The 14,370-nt window shown below is 44.2% G+C and overlaps 1 protein-coding gene across 3 annotated transcripts in view; it reads right to left on the reverse strand.

Annotated features, from left to right (window-relative positions):
- Nucleotides 1–14,370, reverse strand: part of DIS3L2 (DIS3 like 3'-5' exoribonuclease 2) — a 180,860-nt gene that overhangs the window by 46,887 nt on the left and 119,603 nt on the right. The window lies entirely within an intron of this gene.

Here is a 14,370-nt window from a genome sequence, read left to right on the forward strand (position 1 = left end):
ATGGTACTGTGGGTCTCTGGGTTGGAGTGTGAGGGGCAGGATATCCTCTTCCAGTGCTAATGCACAGCAGGCTGTTACAACCCTCACTTCCACACTGTGACTAAACATATGTAAGGGGCTCAGCATGGTTTATGTTCAGTAGCTGTGGTTTCCAAGCAGTATTGCATTTCTTTAAAATGAAGATACACAGTATTTTAAAACTATTTTTAAAACCAGCCACAAGTCTGCAACCTTTTACGTCATCCCTTCTTCCTCCCTTCAAACCTAAAACATAGCACACAGTCAGAGAAGATCAGCAAGCTCATGTGTGAGAACTTGGCTGCACGATCTCATGTGTGCCCGTGCACACTCATACAAAGAGGAAAACTCAAAGCTGGAATTCAGGTACAATCTATGTTTAAGCTTATCCAGGATGTATTCCACTATTTACAGGTGTGGGTGCCAGCATTCTGTATGCAGGGCAGGAGACTCTAAGAGCTGACCCAAAGCATGAGGTTGTTTATTTAACAATCTGCCTCAACAAGTGTAAGGTTACCTGCCTCTAGTTCAGCATACAAGCAACCTCATTGTGTACCACCCTAAAATCTCATCACAGCCTTCCCTTACCAGGACTGCTCCCATCCACACCTAAAGCAAGTTACAACACAACTGAATCTCAAATTCCCATTTTTAACATAGCCCTCCACAAGGCAGTATCAGCTGGAGCAGGGAAATCTTACCAAAATGCTTAGAAATTATCCTTATAAGACATTCTGCAAAGGCTGCTCCCTAGAAATGCCTGTCTGCTGTGCAGCACAGCAGCTCTTGCAGAGCTCTCTGAGTTTTGCAGTAGTCTTGCATAAATCAGGCTTTTCAGTTTTCCAGCTCAATGGACTTGGGTATTTGTTGGGTTAATTTTGTCCAGTCAGCCCTGGAATAGGAATTGTCCATACCAAAGCAGTAAGTTTTAAAGGCAGAAACCAACACCGTATTTTACAGACAGAGTCAAGTTCTTAAAATTAGTTATTTATTCCAACAATATTAAAAGGAGACACACCACTTTCTCAGTCATTTTTCCATTCGTAGTATTTTTCTTTTTTTTAAACCCATGAGCCTAATCCCTAATTTTTCTATGGAAAAGCTGGAAGGAAAAGACCACAGGGAAGAAGGATCTGCCTGCTAGAGCATCCACTGTGCTTGCTGTCCCTTTGGAGAGGTTGTTGGGCTTATGGTCGAGATTATATTTTTAAATGCTTTCTGAAAGTAAATAAATAAATAAAAATCTCTCCAGGCATCGGTATTAGCTGTGAAGGAGACCCAAACAATGCATGCGAGGCTAGAAAGGAGCCAGTAAATTCTAAGGGTGTAGAACAGGAGAGGGGATTAAGCCTGGTGATTAAATTAGGCAATGCATGAATACATTCCAATGCACAACATCACTCAAGCACTGGACAAAACATATGGCAACAATGGAGAGAGCTGCCCACGAGGTCACCTTTAATATGATTAGCCATGGACGCCTGAAAGGAGATCTCCCGAGTACCAGCGTGGTAACCCTGCTTTGTGCAGCCTGGAGGAGCTCCCTGTGAAAGCCTTTGAGGCTCCCTGAACCCACACAAACGGCTGCTGTGTGTTCGGGGATGTGCCCAAGTCCACTGAAAGCAGGACACAGACAAAAAAAGAGCCTTGAGGCCGGGCGAGCGTGCTGAGTGTGGTTTTTGTTCCCCACTCCCAGGGCAGCGGCGGGAGCGGTCCCCAGGGTGTCCTGCCTGACAGCTGGGTCACCACGGGCTCTCCTGTTCCACTTGGACTTTTCAACTCTGCCGTCCCGCATTCACCGGCACCGCTCCTCTCTTTGAAGGGGGAGAAAGCGCCTCATCCATCACTGACACGAAGGCAGTTAATTCACTTCTTTACAACTGGAAAGGCTTTTGCTGTGAGCAGGAGGGAGTGCAGGAAGAGTAATGAAATCCAAAAGGGAGCCAAATGATGCTTTCCTCTGCTAGACGCCAGCGCTGGCAGTGCTTGCTGCTGGCACCGTCCGTGGTGGGTGAAAGGAGACTCTTTTGTGGTATGCCATTAGCTACATCCAAGGCCCCAGTTCATGTTTACCACAGCCACTGCCTTACTTCACTTGGTATTTTTTTCCAGTCCTGTTGATCATACTGCAGAACTGACCGAGTCCGTTTGGAAGCCTTGCTCACAGAAAGCAGAAACAAATTGCTTTTTGAAAAGACTATTTTTTTTCTTTTGTAAACCAAACCTCAAGCTGCTTTCCATAAACCCAACCTAAAGCCGAAATCCTCACTTAAAACTGAAGAGCAAAGATCCATGCTAGGCTTTGGCCACACTGGTGGGCTCAGCCATGCCACTTGCCCATGGAGATGCCACAAGCCATGGGAGCATCCAGCTGTGCTGCCCATGCTGCACAAGAGGGCATCTCACACTCTGGCACTACTCTGCACCCCCAGCAAGTAAAACCCCATCACAACTGTAGCCAGCAGGTTGTCACAGGATCACAGAATATTCCAGGTTGGAAGGGACCCACAAGGATCACCAAGTCCAACGCTTAAGTGACTTGGCCCACAGGGGGATTGAACCCACATTATTTACCATGCTCTGACCAACTGTCCTGTCAACTGTAATGGGAAGAAACACTCCATGACATCAAAGATAATCTCGTGTGAGTCACTCTGTATGACAACCTTGCTGTAATCAGGTGAGCCCTTCAGACTGCTGAACTCTTCCCCAGAAGACCTTGGCACACTCAGCTGAGTTCCCCACAAGATTTCTCAGGCCTTTAGCATTTCAGATTCCAGGCAATGACTAAGTGGGGACACGTGAGGGACAGGTCCAACAACAACTTCTTTCACACACTTTGTATCTGTGTGGCTGGAGGGTGAAAGTCATGGGGACAACCCCAGGAGCAACTTGTTCTGGCTCACAGGTCCCAGCAGCTACAAAGGCTCAGTGACAGAGCAGCAACAAACACAGCACAGGACTGCTACCAGCTGAGCTCCTGCTACTGCCAGGAAAAGGATCATCTCCTAAAGCCCTTTCCAGTTTTACATTTCCAGCATGCCATAACTGCAGAGCCTTGACACAACACACGCCAGGCACTGCAATGTCACAGCTGACATTCAATAAGCTGGGAGATTCCTACCCTCTCATACCATAGAGTCACCTTTGATCCTTCTAATAGATCTCTTAGACTCTCATGGAATCTGCCAAGACTGAAGATCAAGCCAGTTTCTAACGAGACAAGGCAGACCGTGCAGCTGCACGCTAGTTCTGAAAACATTTGGGGCAACAGATACACGAAAGGTTCGGGGTTTTTTATTTCAGACAAACAAAAAAACCCTTCTCCAAACTCTTCCCTCTTCCACAATGAAAATTAATGAGGGCTGGGAGAAAAGCCTGTGGTAGCTCCCATTTCCTGGCCATTCAAGCTCTTTTCAGTAAATCTTCCTCCTCCGAACTGTGTTTTGTACTCATTGCTGTGCTACCACTATGACAAAGGCTACTTGTGGCAAAAACACTGATCCTCAGTGCTGGGTCTAAAGGAAGTTACAGACAATTTTCCTGAAGGGATGATGCCCAGGTGATGTTACTTCATCCAGCTGCTTGGGGTTGGAGCAAATCCTCTGTCCCCTGCAGAGCTCAGCTGCAGCTGGCAGCTGTGAACTCTGAAGAAAGAAGGTCATCCAGTTCACTCCTGAGGAGTATCCCTGTCTCCCTATGAAGTGGGCACAGAAGGACAGGTTTGACACACCTCTGTCTGCTGGATTTCCTCATGCCAAGAAAAATGTACATCTTGTTGGTCCCAGCATGTGGAGACCAACTGGCTTCTGTGCTGGGCCTGGCCTGTGGAAACTCCTCCATTCAGATGCCATGTTTCTATCTGGCATCTCCCAGTGCTCATTGTGTGCTCCAGTCTTTATCTCAGAACTTCTGGGATTCTGAGCAATAGCATTCTTCCACTGTGGAGAACCTCAGAGTACTCTCTTGCACTCTTTTAAGGAAAGACATACCTGTTTACTATCTCGGCTGGTTGCAACACCACCATGTTCATGGTCTTTAAACCAATTTCAAAGAACCTCTATAAATGCTTGAGAATCTGAAAAGAGATGACCACACTGCCAAAGGATTTCAAGGTTGGCCACCTGGGTAAAGGGATATTTATCAGCAGCTCCCCCTGGAACTATGTGATGGATCCATCAATATATCTGCCTTTTACTCCTACCTAAACACGAGAAACCAATAACTCCCCAGCTCATTTAACCACCTGCATGTTGCCTATTGTCTTATTAAGAAAACAAAACAAAACAAAACAAAATAACTAGACAGCAAGGCAATGTGAGCACAGAATTCACTTTCAGTAATGTTTGAAAATAATAAAAAACAGAGAGCTGAAGTGAGAATTCAAAACCTCAAAGTAATTTCAACCATACATACATGAGTAGGGAAAAGTTTATACATGATGCAACAGAAAAAATGACTCAACCATATGAAATGCCAAAGCCTGTTTTAGATCATTTTGTCTTCTATACCTGCTAAACACATCAATGACTGAGAAATCATTTAATAAATTGCATTTCTTCAAATCCCATTTTAGCTATTTAAGCATTTTATTTCCCAGTATTGTAGGTGAGGTTCTACGCTAACATGCTAATCAGAAATAAAGTGCAAGCTGGATCAAGAGGTTTGTTCCTCAGAAAAGCAAGGATAGTCTTGAGATTAAAACAGAGACCTTGAAATTGAGGTGAAACTACAACCCTAAAGTTAATGCAAAACCTCCTGCTGACTCATGGGACTGTGAATTTTTCAGCATCACCATGAGACACCCAATAAGCAACAGCTCTGCAGCCCCTCACTTCTGCAGGATCAGACAGATCAAACCCATGACAGGGCAGGTTTACTTCAACTGTCAAGGACGGCACAAATTAAATTTTGTTGTATTCAAGCTAGGCTGGCTTTTTACAAAAAAAAACAAGTTAGAGTGACTGCTTGGTTAGTTTGTATTTCTGTGACAGAAACAAGTTTTTCAAGCCCAGTTAAAGGAATTACACACAAAATCCCCTGCACAGTGATTTTGCATGGCTGGTTTCTTCCAGATGTCTCAAGTCCCTCACGCCACTCAAGTCCAACAAACTCTTGAGGCTGCTTTCTTGCTGCCTTTTGCTTAGTTTTCAAGTGACCACCAATTTAATGGCACAGATGGGCAATGGACTGTGGCCAGCTTGGTTGGTGACTAATTGGCACAAATGGAAGATATTAGCTATCAGGTGAGATCCAAAATAGAAGGTATGCTTCCTTCAGAGGGCAAAGTTTAGTAGCGTTGGCAGATTGAAGATGTTGACAATGCAATAACTTGTGAATACACATCTTTGGGGAGAGATGGGTGTTTGTGCCTCAAGATGGAAGCAGGAAATGACAGGGAATGTGCCTCCCACCAGTGAAGACAGAGCTGTACAAAGGAGGAGCACACTCAAGGAGGAGGTCTTCCTCAAATCCCAACTAAGGAAATAACATGGACCAACAACCTTATCTGAGATGTCATGCTTCATGATCCCATTTTACGCAATTCCATATTCAGGGGAAATCCATACTCTGAACTATGTTTGTTTGCTTAAACAACTTCCCTGTTACCACATGAAGATGCAGAAAAGGGCAAGATAAATGATCCAGACTACTCAAGACAGATTCAAAGCCACTTGCTTTCAAAACAAACCCAAGAAGTTGCTCAACAAAATGCACTCCACATGAATCACTGCAAACTTTAACAGGACATATCATTTCAGAAGATGTGAGCTTGGACTTGGAACATTTAAAGATAAACCCAAAAGTGGACTTCAGCAGGCACTGGTTTCCTCAGATGGGGCAAGATCAGCTCTGTCCTCAGTTGCTGGGATCTTGGCTATGCTTGGAACCTGTGGTCTCATTTCAGAAGGCTATGAAAACCACAGGTGCTTTCTGTGCTTCTTTGTATTTCAGCATCCATATGCCACAAACGACAAAAGATAAAATACCCCAGGACTCAGAAGGAGTGATCATGCCCAGAAACACCTGATAAAATGAGTTGTGGCCATGAATATTTTCCCTTCTCACTTTGGAATTGAAACGAGAAATCACAGAACTGTAATGTCAGAATCTTTCATCTCCTTCCAAACGTTGTCTTTTGTTATTATACAATTAGCTTTTCTTCTATATACTGTTGGGTGAAACTGAAATGACTCTAACGAAGAGCTGCTACATCTTCACCTATGGCAGACTGATCACATTTGCAGTTATATCAGTCAACACCCAGTGACTCCATCTAAAGAGGATGATGGATTAGCCTTGCAGTCAACTATAATTAATACCTGAAAAAAAACCCTTGTCAAGTCTTTGTTCAAATACGTGATAAAGAGAATCTGGAACAACAAGGGACTTTCTGATGACGTCTGTTCATCACCAGGGAAGAAAAACACCATTAAGTGGAGGCCAAGACTCTCAGAGCAAGAACTGTTTCCTCAGCAGAAAATGTAAAATAAGAATTTCCTCCCGGCACTCACCCCACATGCACCTCTACACAAACGTGTTTTCCTGGGTTTTATTTGTCTTGCTATCAGAGACACTGAAGAACCAGTTTGTTTCTGCTTCATCAAGAACCAGTTTTCCATCCTGAACCTTTTTCAATATAGCCAGCAGAAGCCACTACTTTCCCTATCAACCTCAAAAATACCAGGGAGCAGCTTGCTCAGCTGGATCAAGCACTGAATCCCCTGTTCACCTGAGCTATCAGCATCACGCTTGGGACACATTCCACCACACTAAGCCAACACAGATGCCCTCTGTTTCCCCTAGACATGCTATTTGGCACTGTCTGAGCAGATGACACAGGTTGTCTATCAAAAGGCAAGGGCAAGAACCATGTGTGAGCAGTTAATTCACAGAACCAAGAGTTGTGTACTTGATGTGTGAATTTGGAGTGCTTGCAAACACCTTCAGCCTTGCTTGCAGGTCAGCATGCAATGACTGCCAGCTCATCCCCCTTCTACAATGTCTGATCATCAACTGGATTCTATCAACAGAAAAAGCCAAGCAATTTGGAAGGTTTAATGATGTACTGCCCACTGCAACTCTGTCCCAGGCAAGCAGGAGGGACTTCCACGGGATAGCAGCCTACTGGCTTGGTCCTGGCATACATAGGCAAAGCCCAAGAACTGAAAAGAATGGGGAGAGAGGCTACTTGTGAAACACACCAATTGCTTTTGCACTGCAGAGATGTGTTGGCCACAGTTCAGCCCTCCTTGTTTCTCTGCTCTGGATTGTGAAATGTATCTGCTGAGGAACCAGAATAAAAAGCCCTGTCCTTAACTGGGCCAGCAATACACAGCAGAAACAAAGAAGCACCAGTTCTTATTCAACAGTATCAGTAATAAACATGAGATGAAAAGAATGGTCAGCATTGGCCCAAGGCACCGGATTTGGCAGGGGAATCACCAACACACCATGTGAGCTTGGGCAACTGCTTCACCTCTTCATACCATTCCCATCGTCTGGAAGGATGGAGCCAGCCTCCCCTCAGATACTTGCTCTGGGGCTAGCAGGTGAAAGAACAACTAACACTTCTGCTGACTCACACAGCATCTCAAAATTAAAACAAAAGACCTGTTTTTCACAGAGAAGTTTCTCAGCTTGCACGTCTCTGACAGATTTAATAAAATTCAAGGGTTAAGCTGTGTTTGTTTAGAAGAAAACCGCTCGTACATCACCGGAGGTCTTTAATATCTGAGCTAGTGGCTGGAATATTTTCTCCAGGAAGAATAAAGTCATAACCCACTCTTGCATTACTGATGGTAAATTAATGCCAGAGCACCACTGTGTGGGGAGCTCCTTCCTGGCTGTGTTTGCCCAGACATCTGGCTGCAGTGGCTCCCAGCACAATGCTCCACAGCCGAGCCCTGTGCTCCAGCGTCCGACTCTCCCCTCCTGCTGGAGCCAGCTCGACCATTTCACCACCTGCTCCTGCTGGGACACAGCTGCTCGGCTCAAAAAGAACCATCGGGAACGGCGGGACGCGTGCGAGGACATCAATCCTACTCACACCCCTGGGAAGACTTCGTTAAAATCCCAGGGCAAAATACTAGATTCAGAGAGCTTTCCACTCAAAATCCTAATTTAATCAAATTATTTTAAAACCTCCTGGCAATGCAAGCGTCTTCATGCAAGCAGGGAGATGCTCAGCCAACACACATCCCCTCTATAACATGATCCCAGAACACCTCCATCCCATGTGGATCCTCGGTGTGTGTGTGTGCAAACTTCCCGACCTAAGCTGTAGCTGCTCCCGACTACAGTGGTGACATCTCATATTTCCCTGCCAAGCACCATGTTCCTCTGTGGTATTGCAGGGAGCACATGCTGAAAATCCTCCCTATTCTTCTAACACACCTTTGTACAGGCATTTTGGGTACTCCTGCAGGAGAGTACCATTCCCCAGGAGGAAGCTGTGGCCTCAGATGCTCGTTTTGATGTATTAACTGGGGCTACACAAAAGACATAAAATCCACAAAGGAAATTAATCTCCAAGTACATCCAACATTCTCCCAGCTGCCTTATGTATCACACAGTATAAGTAACTATCCATAATGATCATATAGCACCTGCTGTCCCCATTCTGGGTTTCAGTGATGTCTCTTTAACCAGACATCAAAGAGAAGGAGCAGACAATGGTGGAATTGTGATAGGAAGTGAATAGTGAAAGCTCCTTGTCAGTCTGAGTTTCCATTTATCTCACAGCCCCATGCATACTGCCCACCCTGCCTCTGCTGGCATGTTCATGCACTTTTGTTGTAACAACCTCTTTAGGGAGGTATCATAGCAGTTTTCAGGCTTTTATAGATGGGCCTTTTGGATTTTCTCTTGCACCAAAGCCAAATGCCCAGCCAGATACCTACATCTCAACCTACCCTGATGGAATCAAATCCAAGATGAACTTGGTACCAATGCCACATGCCCTGCAACAAGCAGCACGACTTTCTTTTTGAGACTGACCAAGAGGTGCAGCCCCTGCTCCAGTCAGGGACTGGAGAAAAGCCATTTACTCCTTCCTTGAACAGTCCACGCACTCTGTGTGCAGGGGTAGCACATACAACAGCCTTGGACAGAAAACTTAAGGATCACTCCAGGGACTAATCAAGCCAAGATGAACCTTTCTGCCCCAACTGCATTTTAAGACATAAATCCAGAACATGCTGTTAAAGGAAATACCTCAGACTGAAGTCTGTGCAACATTATAGCCCTTTTCTGTCCCATCTAAATACTTCTTCCAACCCTAAGTCTTCCATTCATATACTAATTAACTGTATTTTGCACACAATGACTGTTTAGCCAGGGTAGAAATATTTATTACTTTCACAAAACAAGAATAAAAGTCCTGAATGCTTATATACAGATATGAGGCAGGAAATATGACAAAACAATTTCCCATAATTATTTCCAGCAGTTGCTCATATTGGAAAATTTTAATAATGAGAGTAATTAATTTGTGGTTCCTGAGATTTACAATTAAACAGCATTAGCAAGGACAGCTGTCTAAAAATACATGTTTCTGTGCTATCCCATTAGCCACAACCAAAAACGAAATTTCCCAACATACAGTGTCACAGGCAGTGTCCTTCCTCCTCCTTGCTTTCCATGTGTGAGTGGCTTGAGCCAACTTCTCAAAGCCAATTGCACCAAGTAGACAGACTAGGTTCTGAAGGCTTCAAAAACTGTACAGAGCTGGCTACTAAATCCCAGATGTCACACACCTGGCTGGTTTGGAGCTGGCATTGTGCACACATCTTGGGACCTTTGTGCTTGTTTCCCCATGTTTCCTGAAGCTCTATTAAATGCTCTCTTACTTTAGCAGTACCACCAGTCTTAAATAAACAAAGCTGTCCCCAAAGGTCACAGATTTCCTTATCCCCAGCAGCCATGGCACAAGACCATAGGTCTCCAGTGTGCTACAGAGCTACAACAATACAATTTTTACTACCTCTAAGTTACTCAAAACAATACAGACCCACAGGGAACAGCAACCCTTGCTCACATGACAAGACAATGGCATCATACACAAGCTGGGAGCAAGCAGAAGTGAGACCAGTTCACTACCAATTCAACACTTACATTCGTGTAACACTCTCATCTTTGTCATTTTTGTCCTTTTTTCCTTCCCGTTTCCCACACACCTGCAAAGCTAAATGTCTGTTTTGCAGAAAACAAGGAGAGAAGCTATTCTAGCAAACAATTCAGTGCCACTAACTGGTACTATGCAAATGTACTTTGGGTTGTTCTCACAAGGAACTTTGGTCAATGCTGATGCTTTGAGCACCCAGGTGTAAATGTGCTGGTAAAGGTAGAATCACCAGCACAACAAAAGGAAATGCTTAGCTCACAGAGAGTTGTCATAGAGACAGATCAGCATCCCGGGGTATTCTCATTTAAAAAAGGCCCAGAAATCCTTTTTAACCTGTCTTCCCGTAGGCATCTGTCCTCGTGATTCATTTCTAAACTGCTGAGGCCAAAAGAGAACCATTTATCAGCACGTCTCCTCTAGGCAGGCTGCAGCTAAGAAGCTTTTCTGCAAACTTGATGGTTTTTGTTGAAAGCAAGTTTCTATCTGATTCTCTGGCTAGTGTTTCTAAAAGCTGTGGGCTGGGGAAGTGATCCAGCTTCAAAGCAACCTGGCCAGGAAAAAAAAAAGGAAAGCTCTGAGTTGTGCTCACTTTGCTTTTTAAACCAGGTCAAATCTCTGCTCCAATTTATAGACTGGGTACACTAGGAGCTGTGAGAGGACAGCACAGAGATGGCATTTCATGGTCCTGTGCAGAAAGAAGGTGTTGGGAGGGAAGACAATATTGTAAATACCTGAACATTTTTTCTTAGTCACATACAAGACTTCTTGCCTTTGCACCTAAAAGCTGCAGCTCTGAATGAGAAGGAAAAGAAATACATTAATCTCTGTCTGTGTGGACAAAGTTTCATAAGCTTCTTAGTCGTTAAAGGTGCAAAATCTTTAAACCTTTAAAATTCAGCTGAGCTGCTTTTTGGAACTAGGAAGCTGGCAGGCAGCACAGGAAACCATTTTCTAGGGAAAAAGCCCCAGAAGGGGCCTATAGGGACAGCTGGATCCCCACGGAATGACAAATGTGTGGCTCTGGTTGCAAACAAGGTCCTCAGACCCAAGGTCCAATGCAGCAGGATTCCCTGCAATTCCAGCAGGATTCCCAGACCTCTGCAGAGGCACGAAAGGAACTGGGGAGTGGGGGGAAAGTGTGGGTCACAGGTATGTAGGTTAAAGTCACAGCCAGGATTAAAGTAAAGCAGGAATTCAAAATTGCACAGCCCCAAGAGACACACATATACTGACACTGAACCCACAAATCCTAAGCTTTCCAGACTGTGTACTATCGCTGTAATGTCTCATGGTCTTCTGTGTGACCCAGATATGTAATTCCTAAGTTATTAAAATATATATATTTATCTGTAAATTCTTCATCCGTTGAGCTATGGAGATTCCTACTTCTAAAATTGCTGCTAAAAGATAAAACGATGGGCAAGCAGACGCTGCTCTCACACTGGGTCATAAAAATTCAGCAGAGACATTCAAAGAGGAAACATTTTTCTCACCCCAGTAGGACCAGCCTGACACTGCTGCATCCTACTGGAGCCATCCTGTGTCATGTCCAAGGAGCTTCCTGGCCAGCCAATATTTCTGCTGCTATAAAGATATGCCCATGAATGGTTTCATCTGGGAAATGTTCTTAATTTTGGGAAATATATCCTAAACTACATGGATACTATGAAACAGATCAGTATCATTCCAAAGAGAAAACTGAGGCAGACAGGCAGAGCATCAGCCCAAAGCCACCACAGCCAGTGGCAAAGGAGGATGGGAGATTCTTTCCCCCAGGATTTTCTTAATACAAACAGGAAGCACAGGAACACTTCACACTGAAAAATGGCAGGGTGGAAGTAAGCAAAAAAAGTCATCACTGTTCAATCAGGAGTTACCCCATGGTAGAACTCTCAAACATAACACAATATATAGGAAAAGGGCTCACATCCCTTGGAAAAAAAAGCACGGGAGTCATCCATGCTCAGCCACCCCCTCCCTTAAGACTGTGAGATGATCATTTCCTTCACTCACATATTTATTTGGAATCCGATAATTCATTGCCCCAAGCTTCCTGCTGGAGTTTGTCTTCCATTGTTCAGGATTTACATTACTCAACAGGAAATCAGTGAGAGGTCCAGTGATTAGAAAGGTGTGTTTTCCATTTGGATCCACCCTTGCTTGCTCACTTGGGGCTGGAAGTGGGACATGGCACACAACTGTGCCCATGGGAACTCAGGGAACTGGGGAAGCAAAAGTAGATTGCTTTGTCCTGCCCTATGCCACTGGCCACGTCCCCAAACCTGTCCCTCACACACTGTTCACATTCAGGCCTTGGAGCAGCCACTTCCTCCATGGGCTGGGGAGGGTGTAGTTTATGAAAATAAAGCTATCAGGGCAGTACTTGACTGGACTAAGTGTGGTGAAAGTGTCCCTTGATCTAAAATACGCTTCCTTCTCAAAGACCATTACTTTGACATTCTTGCCAGGGGAAAGAGATTCTGCACAGTGTAAAGTGCCACTTGTGAGATATAACTCAGTTTATCATGATGGTTGGGAACTAGACTGAGCAGGAATCAATGGCCTCTGGTGCCCTTAGCTGCGGCTTTGAATCCCAATCTCACAAATGATGTTTCAATATGTTCTCTTTAATGGCTCCTCTGTAGGAGCACAGAGCAAAACAAAACACAGCTAATCTTTTATGGGCTATCACTGGAACAGGATGCTTCCCTGGCCAAACCCTCCCACTGAAAATGTCACAGCTGGCTTAAAACATATTTCCCCTGAGGTTAGCTTGATAACAGGTAACTCAGCTCAGGGGCACACAGCTAGCAGTCAGCACTACACTGTAAAAGTGACTTGTGGAAGGCAGCTGGTGGCCTTTCTGGGCCACAGCTCCCAGTCACTATGGACTGTTTTTCCAAGACAGATATCTCCAAGGTTTCCCAGGCAGCTGATCTCGTGCAAAAGCTATGATTTTTATGTTTCTCTAGCATTCAGGGTGTGCTTGGGAACAAAGGCCCAGTTTATTTGCCATTGTACACTAAACCTCAGAGAAGGAAGTCTCTGTTCCAGAAGAGGTTTAAGAAAACTTCAAAGTGGAAGTTTGATTTCCAAAAATAATTTTCAAATTAATTTAGGGGGACCTTAAGCAAATGTCCTTGCTCCAGGCTCACTTACGTGTGCTGAACCAGTCCTCTGAGACCTCCTACAATAGATGTAGGCAAGACAGCCTCAGATAATACACTGAGTACAGCAGAAGGTTTAGCCTAAAATAAAAACTCCTCTGCTGAAACTCAAGACACAAATTTGTCATTCTGTCCATTTTAGACATGGGGGAAAGCATATTGCCTCTTCTTCACAGCAGCTTCACCAGAATAAGCCCTGTGCTCTACTGGGGAAGGTCACAGATTATAGACACTTCTTGCTCCTGTGCTCTGCAATGATTTCTCTAAAATTAGACTTTCCTGCAACTGGAGACAAAACTACAATGCTGAGTAAAATGGAAGGGCTACAATATATGTCTTACATACAATAGCCCTGTTTACACCACTCCTAGCTTCTTTCTCATATCCTTATGTTGACTCACGCTCATTTTGCAAAATGAAACAATAGAGCTTCCTTATATTAAACGATTATTTTGTCTCCTGTTCAGGAAGACCACAGGGTTCTACAAATTACTGGAACCTCCTATCCAAAAAAACTATCAGAAGCCACCTCAGAGCAGCTGAACATCATGCAAAAGTATTTTTTGCTGTGATAGCCTAGAATATCTGGATCTCCTTGTAAAATAGAAATGACACATACCACTACTGATACAAGATTATTTAAATCACCCCAGACAGAAAACCTCCTCACTAGCATTTTTTCCTCTGAAACACACCCAACACTTACAAGTATTAGCTCAGATAACATTTAGCCACTTTCCCAGCACAGAGAACTGCTATGAAAGCTGTGGAAAACAAGAATATTGCAAGCACAGAAAGAAATGTGGAGGATGAGCCTTTCCCAGTGAAATGTGCACTAATATCTGAACTGCATGATAATGAACGACACTGTCATGATTTGTTTCCCTGTATGAATTACTTACCCACTCCAACAGGGTTTTAGGATTTTGAAAAATGATCAGGGATCACTCCTTAAAAAACAGGGATTTTTTTCTTTTCATCCTACTTACTGCTTATGGCACATAATTTGATGCCGCTCTTAAGACAACATTGGCACTCAAAGCTGCTTTTCTATTCCAG

The sequence above is a fragment of the Onychostruthus taczanowskii genome, unplaced genomic scaffold (genome assembly GCF_017590055.1).
Source record: "Onychostruthus taczanowskii isolate IOZ18803 unplaced genomic scaffold, ASM1759005v1 scaffold24, whole genome shotgun sequence".
Lineage (NCBI taxonomy): Eukaryota > Metazoa > Chordata > Aves > Passeriformes > Passeridae > Onychostruthus > Onychostruthus taczanowskii.